The 22,286-nt window shown below is 44.0% G+C and overlaps 1 pseudogene; it reads right to left on the bottom strand.

Annotated features, from left to right (window-relative positions):
• Window positions 1–7,925: 7,925 nt before the first annotated feature.
• Window positions 7,926–20,930, bottom strand: LOC138364181 (etoposide-induced protein 2.4 homolog; annotated as a pseudogene).
• Between the last annotated feature and the right edge of the window lie 1,356 nt (window positions 20,931–22,286).

Genomic DNA, 22,286 nt, shown 5'->3' with positions numbered 1-22,286 from the left:
ACGTATGTGACGTCTGTGGCAATTCACCAGTTCGTGACAGCGTAGTGGCTGACAGAGCCACTGGGTAGCTGAGGAAGAGAGGACTATTTGGGGAAACCGGACGACTGTAGCTGAGACGTAGGCGACAGCCATTGATGGGAGAAGTCGACGGCCAGGAGACCGACTCCAACCTTCAAGAAGTCAAGAAGGAGGACGGACCTGCAGTGAGGAGGCACGGAGACGACGCGCTAAACGGTGGGACGACGAGAGGCTCTGGTAGGACACGACGACGACGTGTAGTGTGGGGGCGTTCCCGACACGAGGACCAGGAGCTACATCTCGACTCTCATCGGAGGATAGGGTGAAGTAGGTGTTTCTAGTTCCCTCCCCATTCCCCTTTAGTTAGCTATATTATTCGGCTATATTATCTAGCCTGAGGATTTTATATGTCGTGAGCAAGTCTCACCCATGTCACGGTAAAGCACCAGTGTGCTAGACAGTACTATCAAGAGTACTTGTAATATTCATGTTGATTATTGGTGTGTACAGGCACCAGGAACAAGTGATAAATTTACTGTGTTGTGTATATCTTTCTATAGATTTTGATATGAACATATAGTGGTAAATTATATATAATATTATGCCAGTATTTGAAAGTTAGGCTGTGTGCCCAGAAATCATTTATTTTCCATGTATTGATATTTGATGTATCTACATTATATATGCTATGTTCATACAGTGATTATTCATTTGTGAGTACAGTGAATTATTGCGTTATCACCCACGAGAGAAAGTACTGAAAACTCCAGTGTTAATATGTCATAATATATTGTGGGATGAATAACAGTGTAAGACCAGTTACAGTGAGTCATGGTAGCGTTGATTGTAGAAAAGACTGTTTGAGCCTGAGTGCAGTGTAACTGAGTAATACGGTCTATTTGTGCCAATATCGAGTGTGCGAGTTTCTAGTAATATTGGAGAATTTAAAGAAACAGCGCGCGTGAATCTAGAAAACAAGCAAAGAGCTTCCGCGCGGGGGGCCAGGCGATCAGCTGTTCTTGACACTTGATGAGGAAGGGGGAGGTGTTGCCCCCTAGTGATCGCAGACTATTCGTGGGAATTACCGGCCGCGTCAGGATCAGTTGATTTATTTGTTATTGTTTGGCCTTGCGACACCTTTCATACATTTTAAGTAAAATACAAAATTACCTTTGTGTTTTTATCATTTCCTCCATTGATCTTGTGGCTACATTATACTGAAAGCATTGAGTGATAACAATAAGTACCTGCCTGATTCCTGATCTTTTGAGTGTGACCTTGCCAAGGCTACCACTAATTCCACCAGTCCACTGATGGTGTTACTGGCCACCTAAAACACCAGTTGGCGACCTTGTGGTTAACCGTAGAGCCCGATTGTTGGGGAGGGCACACGACAGTCAAGTGAACGAGTCGTGTTCTCACTCTTTCTTAATAAGAGGCCGTTAAGATTGACTGGGAGACTCTCCTGGCGTGCAGTGGCGCCATGAGGATCGAGTGAAGACCCGCAGGGCTACGGTGAGTGACCTTGAGCATAACTATTGCTCACCCCAGACTAGAGTGAAGAGAGGTAAAATCCCCAACATTGGCGACCTTGCCAGGATATAGATCGAAGTAAAGGTTGCAGTGGTGGTACTTGGCAGTGGTGTTAGAGATCAGGCGCAGGTTATCACTCATAGCACAAGATGGAGGATGATAAAGTAACCAGGTTTATTGACTCTAGAGATGAACAGGTGCTGGAAGAGTGCACCAAGGCACAGTTACAGGCTATAGCGGATCATTTTGGAATAAAGCTGAAATCTGCCAGAGTTGGTGAAAGAAGAATAGAGATAATGGCTCAGCTCAGGGCTCGAGACGAAGCTTTGGGGGAGGAACTGGCCCCAAACACCTGCCAGTGTGGGTGAACACCTGAGTATTGGTGGAAGCAGCAGGGAATCCAGCGGCAGCAGGAACAGCATTAAGCTGGAAATAATGAAGTTGCAGCTGGAAGCACAGCAGCGCAAAGAAGAGCGAGAAGCACAGCGGCGCAAGGAAGAGCGAGAAGCAGAAGCGCAGCTGAGGAGAGAAGAAGCACAACAGCGCAAAGAAGAGCGAGAAGCACAACAGCGCAAGGAAGAGCGAGAAGCAGAAGCGCAGCTGAGGAGAGAAGAAGCACAACAGCGCAAAGAAGAGCAAGAGCGAGAAGCACAGATGAAGCGTGAGGAGCGAGAAGCACAACAGCGCAAGGAAGAGCGAGAAGCACAGCTACGCCGAGAAGAACAAGAGCGAGAAGCACAGCTACGCAGGGAAGAACACGAGCAAGAAGCGCAACTACGCAGGGAAGAACACGAGCGAGAAGCTAGGATGAGACAACAGGAAATAGATGCCAACAAGGAGGTGGAGCTGAAGCGAGCTGAACTGGGACTAGGTGCCCCTGCCCCACCGCAAACGGAAGACCGACGAGTGAGGGAACGAGACCTGCCGGTCTTTGTGCCTAGTGAAGCCGAAAGTTTCTTCGATCACTTTGAGAGAGTTGCTGCTATGAAGAGGTGGCCGAGGGCGGAGTGGGCGGAGTTGGTCCAAGGGAGGCTCACAGGTGAAGCTCGTGAAGCCTTCACTATGCTCGACTTCCAGGAATGCACCAACTACGATGCGGTAAAACGAGCTGTGCTCCGTTCCTTTAAGCTCACGCCAGAGTGTTACCGGAAGAGGTTTAGAGAATGTACCCGGTTGCCAGGAAAGTCGTATGCGGAGACGGCGAGGGACATAGAAAGAAAGCTCCTTAAGTGGCTGGACTCTGAAGAAGCAAGGTCGGTCGAAGAGGTCAAGGAACTAATGGCCATGGAAAAGTTTATGTCCGTGCTCTCTCCTGAGATCAGGATGAGGATAAAGGAGGCGGACATAAAGGACCTGAGGGCCGCAGCCGACCGGGCCGACATGTTAGAGGAAGCACTACGCCCACGCCGAGAGGGACAGCACCGACCACCCGCATACGTCGGAAACGATAGGAGTTATAGAAGGACGGATGGATGGAGGACAGGAGCGAGTTCTCCCAAATCCCACCTCTCAAGTTGGAACACCCGAGGATCAAAAGGTATTGTAGAGCCGATAGAGGAGAGCCAAGCTGAAAGCTCGGGAGTTGTTACTGCAACGAAGGAAACAACAAGCGGTGCGGGAAAGACAGAGGGTGCGACGGCCTCTGGAGGCAGTGCTAAGGCGAGCGGTGGCAGATGGTCTCCGCCGAGGGGCCGCTGCTACAACTGCGGAATACCCGGACACGTCGCGTGGGAATGCAGACGCCCTAAGCAGCGGGGACATGTTGCTTTAGTGATGTTCGAGGACCAGAGGGCCGAGGGAGTGCGGGATGAACCCGTGCTGAATGGGGAGAAGAAAGTTCACCCGTTCATGTGTCAAGGAACCGTAAGGATGGGGGTCGCAGACCCCATCCCCGTGAAGATGCTAAGAGACACCGGGGCTGACTTTACCCTGGTAAGTGAAACCCTGTTCCCCGAGGGTTACAAGAATACCAGTGTGGGGGTGGCAAGTGTGACCACTGTGGGAGGCCCAGTGAGGATGCCCCTACACCAGGTAACTTTAAATTCCGAATATGGCTGCAAGACCCTAGTGGTGGGAGTCTGTACATCAATGCCCAAGATGGAGGCACGCGTCATCTTGGGGAATGACGCGTGTGGAGGATATGTCCTCCCGCATCTCGTGAAAGGCGAAGAGTGCATAGAACAGTACAAGAAGACAGGCGGAGAGTTGAACGCCTGTGGGGACGAGAAGGGAATCGCACCGGGGGCGATCCCAGTTTGTACTGTGACACCGAGACAACGCGAAGAACAAGGAGGTTGTGGATCTGATGGGGCTGAGGAGTCGACTGACAGCCTGGGAACAGATCACCTCTGCGTAGGACCCAGAGAACGAGTGGATGGCGAAAGTAGCCCGAATGGTGAGTTGCAGGTGACACTCACCAGTTCTCCAGGGGTAAACCGCACTCGTCTCGGAAAGTTGCAGCAGGAGGAGTTCCCCGAATTGGTTAGTGAGGCCGAAGGAGGACGTGTGGGTCCTGAGAAGGCTTACTTTCCATTTATCTATATTATATATGCCATGCTATTTATGATGAGGGAACGATGGACACCAGGAGCGACCGTGGGAACGGTGAATAAATATGTCCAGAAGTTCAAAGAACGTCTCACAAGAGCGAAGGAACTGGCTAGGAAACTCCTGAAGAAGGCGCAACGTAAGATGTCGGAGTGGTACGACAGGAGAGCTGCGCAGAGGAATTTTCAGGTCGGATACCAAGTAATGGTTGTGCTGCCAGGTAAAGGTAGGGTGACCAAGTCGCGGTTCAAGAGACCATACCGAGTGCTGCGACGGTTGGGTCCAGTGTCGTACGAGATTGGGAAGCCGGATGGACCCCGAAAGAAACAGGTGTGTCGCGCAGACCGCCTGAGACCTTTCTTCAATGTGGAAGGAAGAGCCGCCAGGCAGGACAGAACGAGTACCAGAGAACCCCAGCGGAAGACGGGTCTGAGTGTACCGAGGGACCGAGAACTCCCGGAGGAGGAAAGTAAGTGGTCCAGGGCGGACGGCACCAGTCTCACCCGCACTGAGAGTCTGACAAGGATCAAGGTCAAGCACATCAAGGGGAAGGACGACGTAGTAGCGGACGCCCTATCCCGCATACACTAACGAGACATGACTCTTATTTTAAGGGGAGGGGTATGTGACGGAGTTCCCCCCCCCCCTTATAATTCTCCCACGCCTGCAGTAAGAGTCATGTCTGCTTTTCCCAAGCGTTCCCTACGTTGCAGGCTACAATTTGATATATGGGAGAGAGTGAAGTGTTCTCGGAGAGCCGAGAAATTTGTGAAATAGTAACATTTTGGCCTGTGGTTTAGGCCCTTTAGGGAGCCAAGATGGCGCTTGCCTCCCTAATCTCCCGCCAAAACCGTGTGACGTCAGTGGCACCGGATTGGTCACTGACAGCAATGTGGCACCGGGAGCCAATGAAAACTTCCCGTAGCGAAAGTGACGTCACGAAGGAAGGGGGTCCGGCCCGCGAGCCGGGCTGGCGCCATCAGTCAGACACGACACGTCATAGAGGTCGGACGTGCGACGGCTTGGTCCTGTCAGTTGGACAGTTGTTTCCCGCTCCCGTGGATTTACGCGTCACCTGAAGTCCGCCAGTACTCTGAGAAGTCTTCCCTAGTTCATGTGTTGAACCAGAAGAGGGAATTGACGGTTATTTGAGCAACAAGTGCTCCAGTCAGGTACTGTGCCAGAAGCAGTGAAGCCGTGCAGTGACGTATGTGACGTCTGTGGCAATTCACCAGTTCGTGACAGCGTAGTGGCTGACAGAGCCACTGGGTAGCTGAGGAAGAGAGGACTATTTGGGGAAACCGGACGACTGTAGCTGAGACGTAGGCGACAGCCGTTGATGGGAGAAGACGACGGCCAGGAGACCGACTCCAACCTTCAAGAAGTCAAGAAGGAGGACGGACCTGCAGTGAGGAGGCACGGAGACGACGCGCTAAATGGTGGGACGACGAGAGGCTCTGGTAGGACACGACGACGTGTAGTGTGGGGGCGTTCCCGACATGAGGACCAGGAGCTACATCTCGACTCTCATCGGAGGATAGGGTGAAGTAGGTGTTTCTAGTTCCCTCCCCATTCCCCTTTAGTTAGCTATATTATTCGGCTATATTATCTAGCCTGAGGATTTTATATGTCGTGAGCAAGTCTCACCCATGTCACGGTAAAGCACCAGTGTGCTAGACAGTACTATCAAGAGTACTTGTAATATTCATGTTGATTATTGGTGTGTACAGGCACCAGGAACAAGTGATAAATTTACTGTGTTGTGTATATCTTTCTATAGATTTTGATATGAACATATAGTGGTAAATTATATATAATATTATGCCAGTATTTGAAAGTTAGGCTGTGTGCCCAGAAATCATTTATTTTCCATGTATTGATATTTGATGTATCTACATTATATATGCTATGTTCATACAGTGATTATTCATTTGTTAGTACAGTGAATTATTGCGTTATCGCCCACGAGAGAAAGTACTGAAAACTCCAGTGTTAATATGTCATAATATATTGTGGGATGAATAACAGTGTAAGACCATTACAGTGAGTCATGGTAGCGTTGATTGTAGAAAAGACTGTTTGAGCCTGAGTGCAGTGTAACTGAGTAATACGGTCTATTTGTGCCAATATCGAGTGTGCGAGTTTCTAGTAATATTGGAGAATTTAAAGAAACAGCGCGCGTGAATCTAGAAAACAAGCAAAGAGCTTCCGCGCGGGGGGCCAGGCGATCGGCTGTTCTTGACACTTGATGAGGAAGGGGGAGGTGTTGCCCCCTAGTGATCGCAGACTATTCGTGGGAATTACCGGCCGCGTCAGGATCAGTTGATTTATTTGTTATTGTTTGGCCTTGCGACACCTTTCATACATTTTAAGTAAAATACAAAATTACCTTTGTGTTTTTATCATTTCCTCCATTGATCTTGTGGCTACATTATACTGAAAGCATTGAGTGATAACAATAAGTACCTGCCTGATTCCTGATCTTTTGAGTGTGACCTTGCCAAGGCTACCACTAATTCCACCAGTCCACTGATGGTGTTACTGGCCACCTAAAACACCAGTTGGCGACCTTGTGGTTAACCGTAGAGCCCGATTGTTGGGGAGGGCACACGACAGTCAAGTGAACGAGTCGTGTTCTCACTCTTTCTTAATAAGAGGCCGTTAAGATTGACTGGGAGACTCTGCTGGCGTGCAGTGGCGCCGTGAGGATCGAGTGAAGACCCGCAGGGCTACGGTAAGTGACCTTGAGCATAACTATTGCTCACCCCAGACTAGAGTGAAGAGAGGTAAAACCCCAACAGTAGGTAGTTATAATTTGTAACTACAATATATAAATATAGGTCAAATTTGTACAGGTCAATGCTAACATTAAAAATATTAGGACATTGGTTAATTTGGGCTGACTAAATTAAATTGCGTTCATCAAAACTCCTGCACTTAGCAATATGTTTTGGCTCTCCAATTAATATTATGACTATATAGACTGGCATGTATCTTATCTTGAGATAATTTTGGGGCTTAGCGTCCTTGCGGACCGGTCCTCGACCAGGCCTCATTTTTTGATACACCCCACCAGGAAGCAGCCCGTAGCAGCTGTCTAACTCCCAGGTGCCTATTTACTGCTAGGTGAACAGATACATCAGGGCGAAAGAAACTCTGCCCATTTGTTTCCGCCTCCACCGAGGATCGAACCCGGATCCTCGGAACTACGAATCCGAAGCGCTGTCCATTCAGCTGTCTGGCGTCCTTACATCCACTTATTCACGAGCCATTTATCAGCTTACAAATTCTTCACATACTGTCAATGTCTCACTCCATTTCACTATTTTAAGTACATTCACATTTCTTGATCTATATTTTTCATAGATTTCACAAGCTAATCATAAAACCTTAAAATTACTATATACTCGCGTATTTTCATCATAGATTCTATTGCTAACTATAGTCCCTTGTACAAGATGGCAAGAGAGGCAGCCAAATAATAAACTCTCATAGCTGATGGAACAAGTTCTAGTTGAGTGAATAAGGGGGTGTAAGAAACCACCCTCGTCGATGACCTATTTGACCAAGTTATGTGGATATAAAAAAAAATCCAGGGTGTTTAATACATGTAGCTTCACATCTGGGGAAGAGAGATGGTATCTCTAAATCATTATCAATTAACATGGGATCAAAATAATTCTTAGTATACAACAGAACAACTGCCGGCCAAGCAATATTAATATGAAATATTGTTGCATCTTTGGTGAAGCAACTTTTGCTTTGGTCACAGACAATAAAACAGCTACAAATATCTGAAGTAATTCCCATTGAGTAAAACAATCTTCCTAACATCTAATGGGAAGAAAGGAAGTAGAGCGATAAGGAGGTGGCTGAGGAGTCTTGCTGGGGGTCGGTGGAGGATATCTTGTGACTAAAATCTGAATGATGCGGTTCAACTCACCAACCACCAAAGAAAACAATTGCATTTGGCAACCATTGGAGTTGAGCACTGGATCAGCCTCGTTGGCACTGATGATGATAACAGGAAATGACACAGCAAGGAGACATCCACTAATGTACATTGAAGATTGATACATTGTGATAAGTGCAAGGGGAAGGCCAAACCCCATGAAGTACAGCCAGTTCTCTTCGATGAAACTTAATCTCTTGTATAGTTCCCAACCCATGTTGAACCATCTGTACTCAAAGGCAGAGAGTGCATTAAGCATACACAGGTGAATACCGTTTAGGATCAAATCTACACCCACCAGAGGCTCCAGCTTCATCAAGCTAGCGTGTATGAGAAAAAGAAACTGAACAAAGATGGAGATGAGAATATTGGCTACAAGTTTACTGATGCTGCTGATCAGGTGGGGACGTCCTTGGCACTGTCGATATACATTATCAGCTGTGCCTTGAAACCATATCGTGTTAATGATCCTGGAGAGCATGAAGAGTGGCAAGACCCACAATGTGTTGAAGATGGCCCAACTTGTCCTCTTACAAATTACCGCTGACTTGGCCGTTTGCCCGTATGGACAAATATGGACCTAACTTGAAAATTAAAAAAAAAATGACAATATATTTTGATTTTTTTTCCAAAACAGTAAGTTAAGGGTCCGCTGGTAGGTTAGGTGGACAGGAAATTCTCCTTTTAGTTTCAAAACGTCATAAAAAATGTTAATTGAAAGTTTCCTCTCCTAACCTTTCTGAGTAAGCCAGAGGACTCAAATAGAAAACGGGACAGTACATCACTTTTGTGAGCAGATCATTTAAAATTACGTCCATTTTTGGCCGTAGGGCGCATACGACCGAAAAACGACGTTATTTTTAAGAGTACGGGTTGGTGAGGATGGGCAGCACCAACGATGACACTGGCCCCTGTTCCTCATCCAGGAAAAGCCCCAGCACCTGCTTCAGTCCCGGCAGGAACATTTAATGGAAGAATGCTACACTGAGGCCGATAACAGCACCGTTGAGGATGCAACACTGCAATGCAAATGCTATGCATTGTAAGCATGTAAATGCAATGCATTGGATTGTTGGGCCCCTTCTAATCACACAATGTATATAAGTGTGAACTCAAAGATTTACTAGTTTGTTAAAGCTTCACACCCAATTGGTACATGGGATCGAAAACAAACCTCACTCACTCTGCTGAAGACGGGGGTGAGTTCCTGATTAAAATGGGCTTAATCATATTATTTTTTAACCATTAGATTCATACTCAAGTACTCAAGAACTGGGGAAAGTTTAGCTCGCTGTTTAGAGTAACACAATTGAATTTCTAATTTCCGGTTTAGCTTTGGGGAGTATGATAGTAGTGTTGGAAATATTCAACACTTTATTACTAATATTCAGTACCTTCAGAAACTATTCATGTAATGTGTAATATAATTTTACTAACACTACTAACCAGTAGAGTAGTGAAAATAACATGATTTAACTAACTCATAATAACGCCTCATTTCCCCAGAAATTCTAGTCAAGTGTTGCATCAGATCACATGACGAAAGGGAAAATATTTACATTAATAAGAATTATATTAAATTCTCCTAATTTCACATTCTTTAATGAGTATTATTTAATAACACTTTTGCAAGAATATACTTCGTGAACTAAAGCAGATAATACATTTATTTTCGTTTATATAGTATTGTTTATTAGCTGGTAATAATTCTTGCAATTACCAATTGCTATTCCAGCGCATTCACATACGACTGAATTTATATTCAGTACTCTCTCATATTGAACAACGTTCATTTAATTATTATGAAATGAGAATTTGAATATTGTCAAATAAGACAAAGCAATTCTCTGTAATTCCTGATAATCTTTAGTTCCTGTAAACTGGGATATTAATTAAATCATAGATAATATTAAGCGCGCCATAGCAAAACTGCACATGATGAGCTACCCGGGAAGGAGGAAGGACTGGCAAGCGACGCCGTTAAGCTTGAGAGATTGTCTGGAAGCTGGTCAAATTACCGCCTCATCAATCCGCCGTCCCTTCCACTATGGACGCTAGGAGGACGTGACTGCTTCATCATATCACAGACATCAGTATCGGCATATCTATAAGTTCATTTCCCTTGTTCTTTGTGATCACATTTCACATAATAAGTAGGACAATTTGTCGTTATGCTGCACGTCCATTAAAAATAACCAGTAAGTGTATATACAGGGCTATACCACATCTAATTTAGAAATGTGGTATTATAACTCTAGAAGATTTCTACATACTACTCGCCTTTCAGCTTGGAATTACTGATAATAAGGAAGATATGATGCTGCTTCGATCAAGTGTTCCCAGGATAGCCTGATGAAACAAATTTCTCATGACGAAAATATCCCAATGTATGGTAGCTTTCCTTCGTACAGCTAAGCTGTTATTTCGTTCTTGTAGTTTGTAGAATATTATATTTTATTAATCCAAAGATTATTTAAAATCTCCAATATTTCATATTTTCTTCAATATTTCATGTGTATTAATCTTCATTTATTTGTACTTGAAATGCATTAATTTCTCTGTACTAATCAAACCCCCCAAAGTGTGTGGAGGGATTTGGCTTCGTAATTTATTATAACTACAGTTCATTCATTATACAGTAATAGATTTCCATCATACTTATATAAGAGATCCATAGGCACTGGTTCTCCAATTATTAGTTCCTTATCTTAAGGATGGTCCTTCAAATGATTTATGAGATTTATTATCTTGGAGCCAGATTCCCCCAGAAGCAGAACGTATAAACATAGTTGCCTCTAAAAAGAGAGAAGAAACATGTTCAGGGGTATTGTAACCACATCCCGAATTCTAAATATATTTTAGCTATTTTTTCATAAAAAAATTGAATGATGCAGGAAACGCTCGACAGTATTGCTCACTTAAGTTTATGATGATTAAAGTAAAAATTAACGCACAGAGTTTCATATAAACATTATATTTGAAATACCTGCAATCTCTGACTCTGTCCCCTGGGGACATCCTGTCTGCCTTAAGGTCAGGTGACCTTGTGGCTGCGGCAGCTTACCTCCTCCTCCCTGTGATCGCCATTGCGTCCATTTTTATTTGTTTGTTTATTTAATAATTTCCTCTCTGGTAACCACTAAACTAGTCAAGACGTCATCTGCACATTCTACGTTGATTTGTTTTGCTGTATTCATAAAGTTCTTTGGTACTTTCTTATAATTTCGTAATTTAAACCATTTTCATTATCAGTTATTTGACTTATATTTTAATAGCCAGGTGTTGTCTGTAATCTTTGTTTCATCTGGTGAAACACTGAAGGCTTTCTTTGCTTGCCCTGCAATACGTACTTTTTTCTTAAATATTCTTGTCATAATTCGTTTGTATTGAGCCTTCTGTTTTCTGATTAGGCTCTTTAGTGCCATGGTTATTCGTTTTGGGTCACTACTATTTTAAATCAGCAATCTATAGCGTACAACGTTTCTGGGCTTTATTTGTAATCTTTTTAAATAAAAACATTACATCATAATCCAGTAACCACCTCAGTAAACAAGACAAGGCTCAAGAACTGCCCAACTCCCATGTTTAGGTCTGCCAAATTTAAAATTCCCAAAGAACCCCTAAATATATGAATCAGAAGAGAGAAAAATCTGGCGCCTTAAGTTTCTCTCAAATAACTTTTTCGTGTCTCGTTTAAGGTAATTTCCTCATGATCTCTGTTGCTTAACTCGCTCCCTTTTAAGATGCTACTTATCAGTGTCTCCCTGTTACACAAGTCTATATTATCTTATTGTGTTGGCACACAATAAGCTGTATAGCAAATAAAGTTTATTGTACTCAAATTAGTCGGTGTTTGTTAGACACCAATTTTGGTGTTTACTGATGTTTATTGTTAGTTTGTTTGGGGAGCCGGTGGCTGAGCGTGTGGGAAATTTTTACCCACCATATCTAATAATCATCTAAGAAATGTATAATTTCTATATCATTTCTATATCATATAAAAATCATATCTAAATCGTATCAAAATCATATTAGAATCATTATAGATTCATTATATAGCTTGATCCTAGATGACAATGTCACTGTGAACACGTAGGCAACAGGGCCCTATTGATGCCTACGTGACTTTGTGCATGATCTCTCAAGGATCCAGAAGCTTCTAGAAGGATTTGTTAATTAAAAAACTATTGGAACATTTATTCAACATCCGGTAGGGATAAAATCGAATCCTTAATAAGAATCAGTGGTACTATCAAGTGCTACTAATAATCTTTATATCCTATATCTAATTATATTATAATCACATCTTATCTCAATCATAAGTCTAGACTGTAAAAATAATCAATCAATATTCATAGAAGGCTACCGTGCTCAGGGAGCATGGCAGGGCGATGGGGGGGAGTGAAGCGCCCACCAAGACAGCCCGGGGCACTTCGTGTTTGATTACAACTGAGTGAACAAGTGACGGATCCTTAGCGAACATTACCAGCTCAAGGACACCTTATCTAATATCTTTATCACCAGTGAACACTCTCTAGAACTGGGGGAGTATCTGGACAATATCTACAAGGAAAATCCTAGAACATTTATATAAAATAAGAGTGTATAGTGGAGATCACAGTGACACGGTTTCCACCACCTTCATTCCTAATCTTTATCAACTATCATTCTTCTGCAACTGCAGGGACAATCACGTAGCAACGCTACCAGATCATCATACAGCAACGCTGTGGCAAAATATCGTGCCCAAACTCAACAAGAGAGGGTTAATCAGTCTGGCTCCTTGTCAGATAGGCACCCCGACAGGCAGAGAAGTATATTGAAGGTTATTTGGTATATGATTGGCCAATTGTATGCTTGTGTGACTTTAATATCCTATAAATCTGTCTGTTGGTTAAAAAGCGAGGCAACGCCTCATTTTTCAGTACGTTTATTAAAATTGTAGTGTAGCTGTGAATCTTATCCAGCACTAGACTCGTGAGTGTCCATTGTGTCAGAAAAGAATTCAGCCGCAATAAGTAAAGAAACTCATAAGTGTCCATAGTGTTGGAAGAGATTCAGTCAAGCTAACTGTACCTAATCATAAATTGAATATAAATACATTGCATATATACTTGAATATATAAATTAAGTTATCAATTGCTTGCTTAGTTATTTTTAAGTTATCATATAAGTTCATTTAATTGAATTATTTCTAGTACTTAGTTAACAGTATTTAGACTACAATTAAAAGTCATTTATTAAACTTTTACAATTTAATTTGTTGTTTATAGTATAAGTACATATTGGCTGTTAATAGTTATGGTGCTAGGTTAGACTATGTATGTTTAAATCCCTGATTTAAACAGAGCCAGTGTTCAGTCATACAACTGAATTTATTAAATCTTATCCTTGTATAAAATACAAGCTGATGTGAGATCCCTGTCTACAGGTGGACTGGAACTTCTATCAACTAATTCACCCCACCTGTCCCTTACAGCCCACAATCTGTCATTAGGAAAAGAGGAGCTAGGATTTACAACCCTAGCTAGAGATTTTAATTGAATTAATTTGCAGACAGTAAATTTTTAATTTAGTTCAGTACAAGTCCCTGGTAGTCTCCTCTTATATCAATCCCAGCAGGTTTTTCACACAGAGCGAACAGAACACTGGGCACGTGATCCTGTGGTCCCGGGTTCGATCCCGGGTGCGGAGAGAAACAATGGGCAGAGTTTCTTTCACCCTGATTCACCTGTTACCTAGCAGTAAATAGGTACCTCGGTGTTAGTCAGCTGTCACGGACTGCTTCCTGGGGGTGGAGGCCTGGTCGAGGACCGGGCCGCGGGGACACTAAGCCCCAAATTATCTCAAGATAGGAGACCTAGATGCTTTAGATATTAGTTACCATAAAATCTATTTTTCCCTCTTAAAGTTTGATGGATTATGTGTAACTTCTATTATTAGGTAGATCATTTTCCATTTAATTCTCTCAACAGTTTGCTGAGCAAAATTTTCAGTCCCACTCTTGCACTGCATTTAATACTTAGAAGTATTGCCACGGCCCATCCTCGACCGAAATAGATCAATGTAAAATAATTGGTATCTTCTATATTAATTGATCCGTGTTTTCCTCATACATTGAGGTTTATTAGTGGTTTCATTTATTTTTGTCTGTCGTAAACTCAAACCCAGGTTCGTTTTGAATACAATATTTACCCTACTGTATATAATTAGCCTCATGAAATTGTTAACTTCATGCAATCTATTTTTCGCCACCTAGACCCTTGAGGTGTACCAATAGGTTTGTACTGGAAATTGGTAACTCTTGGCAATAAACGCCCTAGACACACCTGCCCATCATCTACAACTCATAACCTCAAATTAAGTTCCTAACCCAGAATCATTACTTCAACACTCCACACACCCGGTTAGTCTCTCATACAATACTCTCACATTGCAGACTCGACTGGAGTCAACAAGATCACATCGGGTCCCCACATTAGGCTGGTTTCTCTGTCACTTCCACAAGCAGATAAGGAGGAGTACTTGATGAAACCGCGGCTTCCACAAGACTGCCCTCCAACTGGTCATAGCATTCACCACCACACCCAGCATCCCAAGGACGCTATAATTACATTAAATGTCTATCTATATGTTTCCACGAACTTTGTATCAAACTTCGTGACCTCTTGGCTGTAACATTGGCTTACATGGCCCAAGGCTGTCTTAATCTTTGACCACACCTCGGTGTGACCACAATTTGACTACTCGTGTGTATTACCACTCATTTCCCTCCACCATTTGATAAGTGATGTAGTTCTTGATTCACTACCTCATACTTTCTCCTATGTTGTATATTGCAACAGTACATCGACCTAATTCACATTGAAGCGGCTACAACAGCAGCCGCAGCTTCCAATGGTCATAACCATATCACTATTACTGTGATGCCTACAACAGTCCTACGCACTTAACTCTGTCAGCAAAAGCTGCTACATGCCTACCATGAAAAGTATATCGTGTAGCTAGCATACATGGTATTCTTGCTAATGAAAGCTTTCCAATTATTAATTAATGGAATTGCATTACTCGTATAATACCTTTGTCATTGCAACTATATTTAAATTCCTGTTTGTTTGTAGCTCGGTGGATATTGTTTACGGAGAAGCGGACAGTGGGCTTGATCATATTGCGTCACACTATTTCTTATTAACTTTATCCCTTGCCTGCGGAGAATATACCCAAACACTTGCATTTGTAGAGCAGAAGGTTTTGCCTAACCAGCGCATGTGCCAAGATCCCAACACATGTCCAGACTTTTGTTGTGATGTTGATCTACATGTTGATTCAAAGCGACATTTTCCTTTCCTTAGTATATTTAAACACTTTTTGGGGATGGTTATGTAACGTATGATTGTTACGTCGTTGGGTAGATTAGATACACATTGTTTAGTGAGTTTTCATATTTATTTATTAGTCTTGATTACAGTAGTCGGTTGGTGCATTGTCGTAAACGTTCAGACGGAGCTTGGAGCAGAGCAGAGAGCTGAGTGAGGGCGGAGTCGCGGAGCTCTATGTGGGAGAGCGTGGAGGCTCGATTGGGAATTGCCAGTGTCTGAACTCGGGGAGCGAGAACGTTGTAGCTCGATGTGGTCGTAGTCTGTTGTCTGCTCTGTGTTGAAGCTGTAGCGTCTTGAGTCAATTAGATCTGTACACGCTGAGTGCTACATTGTTAACTGTGGAAATTGTACTGTTCGCTATTCCTCATATCGCTTGCTTATATGGTGACTACACCTCGGCTCCCTCCAACAAGATGAGAAGAGTATTACCGGTAATTGTGGAAAGGACTGTAGCTTCTGTAATTAGTGCTAATTAGTTATGCTATTAAGATTATGAGATAATGGAGCGAGTATAAGATTAACTCGCAACAGTTATAACTGCATTCTAATCCTTTTATATTTCCTGAATGTTTGCAAATGTCCCTTACATATATGTACTTGTATAGATTTATATATACATTTTAAAGTTGTATGCACTAGTTAATTTGCTCGAAACATACTTAAAAGGGCTTTTCTATTGCAGGTGTGTTGGAGCTGCAGGTGTGTGCAAGGGCACTTCAGGTGTGCATGAGGGAGCTACAGGTAATGTCCACCGTGCCCTCCACATGGTCACTGCTGTTAAAACCACTTGGGTCGCAACACGTGGGGAGCTCAGGTTACAATACATGAACACATTGCAGGTATGATATGTATACAGGTGTGTGAGGAAACTACAAGTATGTGAGGAAGCTACAGGTATGTGCGAGGGCGCTGCAGGTATGTGCGAGGGCGCTGCAGGTGTGTGAGGGAGCTTGGGTTACAATACGGGAACACATTGCAGGTATGATATGTATACGAGTGATGTAGGTTTTAAATCACTGAGGACAACACTGGTTTTATTAACATCAATTCAGAAGTTTCGTATCATAGTGATTAGACATCAGCAAGAGAACTCGGAGAGATTTTACTAGTCATGTATTAATAATGAAGATGCTGTTGATAATGTTCGAAGACTGACAACAACAGTAGTATCTACTGAAAATGTTTAAAATATTAAACTAAATATTTTCAAGCATAGTGAAGGTCAAGCGGACATAATATTCAATTATTAATATACTTTTAAGTGACTGGTGGTGTTATACGATACGTTTTTAAAGCCGTGTGTATATTATTCCGGTATGTATGAATCTCGTAATCATGGAATTATTTTGATAGAGCATGAACAAATCGGGAACAAGAATACAAACATAAGAACATAGGAATGAAGGAAACTGCTGAAGGTCTATTGGCCCATACGAAGCAGCTTTAACTTATATCCACCCAAACTCAAGAGATCCTACGTCTATGTTACCCAGTAATTTGTTCTACAAGTCAACAACCCTGTTACCAAACTAGTATTTACCCAGGTCTTTCCTAAATCTAAACTTGTTCAATTTATATCTATTATTTCGCTTTCTATTCAGTGAAATATATAATACCTTATTAATATCTCCCTTATTATGCCTTATTATAGACTCGTTCCTCTGAATGTTTGCTGATGATGCAAGAATTATGAGAAGAATCAAAACAGATGAAGATAGACAGAGACTAAAGGATAACCTGGACAAACTGGAGGAATGGTCTATAAAATAGCTGCTAAAGTTAAACTCAGGAAAGTGTAAGGTAATGAAATTAGGCGGAGGGAGCAGGAGGCTGAACACATGATACCATCTGGGAGGTGAAATCCTGCAAAAGTCAAATAGAAAGAAAGATCTGGGAGTTGATATCACACCGAACCTGTCCCCAGAGGCCCACATCAAAAGAATATCATCAGCGGAATATGCTAGACTGGCCAACATAAGAACTGCCTTTAGAAACTTGTGTAAGGAATCGTTCAGGACCTTGTATACCACTTATGTCAGACCAATCCTGGAATATGAAGCTCCAGCCTTGAGTCCATACCTAGTTAAACACAAGACAGTCAGAGAAGAATCAGCGGTATGCCACCAGGCTCGTCCTGGAACTGAGAGGTATGAGCTACGAGAAAAGGCTAAAGGAGCTGAACCTCACGTCCCTGGAAAACAGAAGAGTAAGGGGAGACATGATAATTTCCATGAGAATTTTGTAGGTGGTTGACAGAGTGGACAAAGACAAACTCTTCAGCACGGGTGGGACACGAACAAGGGGACACAAGTGGAAACTTAGTACCCAGATGAGACACAGAGACGCTAGAAAGAATTTTTTCAGTGTCAGGGTAGTTAATAAATGGAATGCACTAGGCAGTGATGTGGTGGAGGCTGACTCCATGCACAGTTTCAAATGTAGATATGATAGAGCCCAGTAGGCTCAGGAACCTGTACACCAGTTGATTGACAGTTGAGAAGCGGGACCAAAGAGACAAAGCTCAACCCCCGCAAGCACAATTAGGTGAGTACAATTAGGTGAGTACAATTAGGTGAGGTGAGTACTACGCACCTTTCTCTGACGAAAGAGCAGAGCTCAACCCCAGCAAGCACAACTAGGTGAATACACACACACACACACACACACACACACACACACACACACACACAGCCTAGTACCCGAGCTGAGAGGTATGAGCTACGAGGAGAGACTACGGGAATTAAACCTCACTTCGCTGGAAGACAGAAGAGTTAGGGGGGACATGATCACCACATTCAAGATTCTGAAGGGGATTGATAGGGTAGATAAAGACAGTCTATTTAACACAAGGGGAACACGCACAAGGGGACACAGGTGGAAACTGAGTGCCCAAATGAGCCACAGAGATATTAGAAAGAACTTTTTTAGTGTCAGAGTGGTTGACAAATGGAATGCATTAGGGGGTGATGTGGTGGAGGCTGACTCCATACACAGTTTCAAGTGTAGATATGACAGAGCCCGATAGGCTCAGGAATCTGTACACCTGTTGATTGACGGTTGAGAGGCGGGACCAAAGAGCCAGAGCTCAACCCCCGCAAACACAACTAGGTGAGTGAGTACACACACACACACACACACACACACACACACACACACACACACACACACACACACACACACACACACACACACACACACACACCTAAAAAACATTAAATTAAATAAAAAAACATTATAATAAATAAAAAATAAAACACCCGTCAATACGACGGCCAGGTGATGGCACCCGTCGATACGACGGCCAGGTGATGGCACCCGTCGATACGACGGCCAGGTGATGGCACCCGTCGATACGACGGCCAGGTGATGTCACCCGTCGATACGACGGCCAGGTGATGGCACCCGTCGATACGACGGCCAGGTGATGGCACCCGTCGATACGACGGCCAGGTGATGTCACCCGTCGATACGACGGTCAGGTGATGTCACCCGTCGATACGACGGTCAGGTGATGGCACCCGTCAATACGACGGTCAGGTGATGGCACCCGTCGATACGACGGTCAGGTGATGGCACCCATCGATACGACGGTCAGGTGATGTCACCCGTCGATACGACGGCCAGGTGATGTCACCCGTCGATACGACGGTCAGGTGATGGCACCCGTCAATACGACGGTCAGGTGATGGCACCCGTCGATACGACGGTCAGGCGATGGCACCCGTCGATACGACGGCCAGGTGATGGCACCCGTCGATACGACGGCCAGGTGATGTCACCCGTCGATACGACGGTCAGGTGATGTCACCCGTGATACGACGGTCAGGTGATGGCACCCGTCAATACGACGGTCAGGTGATGGCACCCGTCGATACGACGGTCAGGTGATGGCACCCGTCGATACGACGGTCAGGTGATGTCACCCGTCGATACGACGGCCAGGTGATGGCACCCGTCGATACGACGGCCAGGTGATGGCACCCGTCAATACGACGGTCAGGTGATGGCACCCGTCGATACGACGGTCAGGTGATGGCACCCGTCGATACGACGGTCAGGTGATGGCACCCGTCGATACGACGGTCCAGGTGATGTCACCCGTCGATACGACGGTCAGGTGATGGCACCCGTCAATACGACGGTCAGGTGATGGCACCCGTCGATACGACGGTCAGGTGATGGCACCCGTCGATACGACGGCCAGGTGATGGCACCCGTCGATACGACGGCCAGGTGATGGCACCCGTCAATACGACGGTCAGGTGATGGCACCCGTCGATACGACGGTCAGGTGATGGCACCCGTCGATACGACGGTCAGGTGATGTCACCCGTCGATACGACGGCCAGGTGATGTCACCCGTCGATACGACGGTCAGGTGATGGCACCCATCAATACGACGGTCAGGTGATGGCACCCGTCGATACGACGGTCAGGTGATGGCACCCGTCGATACGACGGCCAGGTGATGGCACCCGTCAATACGACGGTCAGGTGATGGCACCCGTCAATCCGCTGGAGGTTCCAGCCTTCCGTCACCCACAACTTCACTACTGTAACCAGCGCCTGGGAGCCTCGTCAACATTCTCAAGGGCCTAACACCAATGGATGGGAACTATCAGGAGAAAGTGCAAAGCCATTACAACTATATAGCACTTGGAAGGCATCAGGATAAGGATTTGGCCTGGGACGGGGAAGGGGATGTGAGGAATGGTGCCCAACCACTTGGACAGTCGGGAATTGAACGCCGTCCAGCAAGACGCAAGACTGTCGCTCTACTTTTTAGCGCAAGTGGATTTAATTTGGGTTTGTCCTTATAATGTGATAAGTATGAAGGAAGAGGATTAGTTCATTTATGTTAAAACTAGTTCTCACATTTTGAAGACAAAGTCACTTTTCTTGAAAAATGACTAGGAACATAATTGTTAAAAATTTAGTATTTTACGTATTTTCTTTCCTTTAGAATTGATGAAAGTCAAGTCAGCTTGCAAATACGTGTGACTTGGGTCTTCACTGATTTCTATTCTCTCGTAATAACATGTGATGTTTTCGGTGTTCCTTACTTGGCTAAGATAGAGGATGGCCTTTCTTTCATTTATTTCCTTGACCCTCATACAGGCTGGTGCTTCCACACGCGACAGCCTGTAATTGTCTGTAACACAAAGAGTTGCCTTTAAGTTATAGGCAAGGTTTCCCGTTATGCCTAGCTCCTCCTCAATGATGTTATAGACGTCGGTGTCATGCTCTACACCGACGTTGATGCCTCCAGATTATATCACTTTCTGCTGGATAGCTTCGTCCAGAATAATCTTCTCTGACCCCAGAATGTTGACGAGACTGAAGATGCCTGGTGCTGACGCCAAGATGTCAGCCGCGTCAGATGGCATAATATTGCCTGCATTTAGTACAACAACTTTACCTACAGCGTCAGAGGTCAGCGCCACCGCTTCACTAATGGCCTGACTAATTACTGAACAATGCTGGGAGACGAGCCACGTCATCTACGTCGTTATCGAAAATACATCCAAACTAGTACTCTATAAATCCTGTATTTAAGACCGCAGGTTCGATTGTTTCAGCTAAGCTGACTTGTACTAGCCTGTTTAGCTATTAATGATAATCATTTAAACGGTAATGTTACGCGGAAGCGACAATTAACATCGAAAAAGTTTTCAAAACTTTCGTTAATGTTGTTTACGTCAATAATAACAGCAGTATTTCAGGACGAAAGTTTCACTGTTTCTTATTTCATAGTTACTCATGTAATTATACAGGTTCCACCTGGGTAACCTGGCAATGGGTTCACAAAACTGACATATTTTCATACCGTTTTCATACATCTCAGCATTACTGGGGTACAAAAAACATTTCGGACACTGTACCTGTTTGTCTGGCGAGACGCTCACGAGTCTTGTGCCGATGTCAAGTTTGAAGCTCAAACTGGATTGTTAATTGTTGTGGAAGCTATGTACCTCTGTAGCCTCTTGGAGCCCCATTTGATCTTGACACTCCAGGTCTTCCTGAGGGAGTGTGGAGTCGTGAGAGGGCATTACCACCGGCAGGTTTACTAAAGCCCCTACATCTTGTAGCGTCGAGCTCCCTCACGGCTTTTGTTAGTGCCTGTGAGTGTGTCTCGTGGTCTTGGGTCCCGAGCGGGTTTGATGATACATTTATTAAGCAGGTAGTAATTTTAGCGAGTTCGGCGGTGGTCATGTCTTTGTAAGGAAGAAGTTTGAAGGCAGCGCTCATCAGCTAATGCTGGCGGGTGAAGTCGAGGAGCATGGTGCCTGAGAAACTTTTGACAGAGTCGGTATTATTATCTGTATTATCATCATCACTATGACCGCTCTCCTCGATATTAATTTCGGTATTAATATCATCATTATTCCTGCTGTCCTAGGTATTAATTTCTGTATTACTATACATAGTGGCATTAACGGAGCCAATATTTGTGTCTGGCCTGGAAGATTCAACCTGGTCCTTATCGTTGTCTATATCTTTCGACACTGACCCTGAAGACTGGTCTCTCTCAGACTCCCCTCGGAAACAACAACACAACACTCTCACAATTTTCTTAATCACTGATAAACACATTTTTGATGCGAATAAATCTGTTTTAATTACCAAAATATATAGGTACAGTACAATCATCACATCTATAAATCTACTGCATAATTTAGTAAAGTTAGAATGTAACGACTAAACCACACATCAGAAAGTTGAGAAAGGACAAAGCTTTGGTCCGTCCTGGACAATCATCGATTCTTATAATGTATTGATAATGAACATGACATTCTTAGCCACGTTACTGTCACTCATCGTCTGATAACTTACAATGTACTAACCTGTTTGTGGAG

Source organism: Procambarus clarkii, chromosome 12 (genome assembly GCF_040958095.1).
Source record: "Procambarus clarkii isolate CNS0578487 chromosome 12, FALCON_Pclarkii_2.0, whole genome shotgun sequence".
Taxonomy (NCBI): domain Eukaryota; kingdom Metazoa; phylum Arthropoda; class Malacostraca; order Decapoda; family Cambaridae; genus Procambarus; species Procambarus clarkii.
This window is presented reverse-complemented; position numbering and strand designations above follow the sequence as displayed.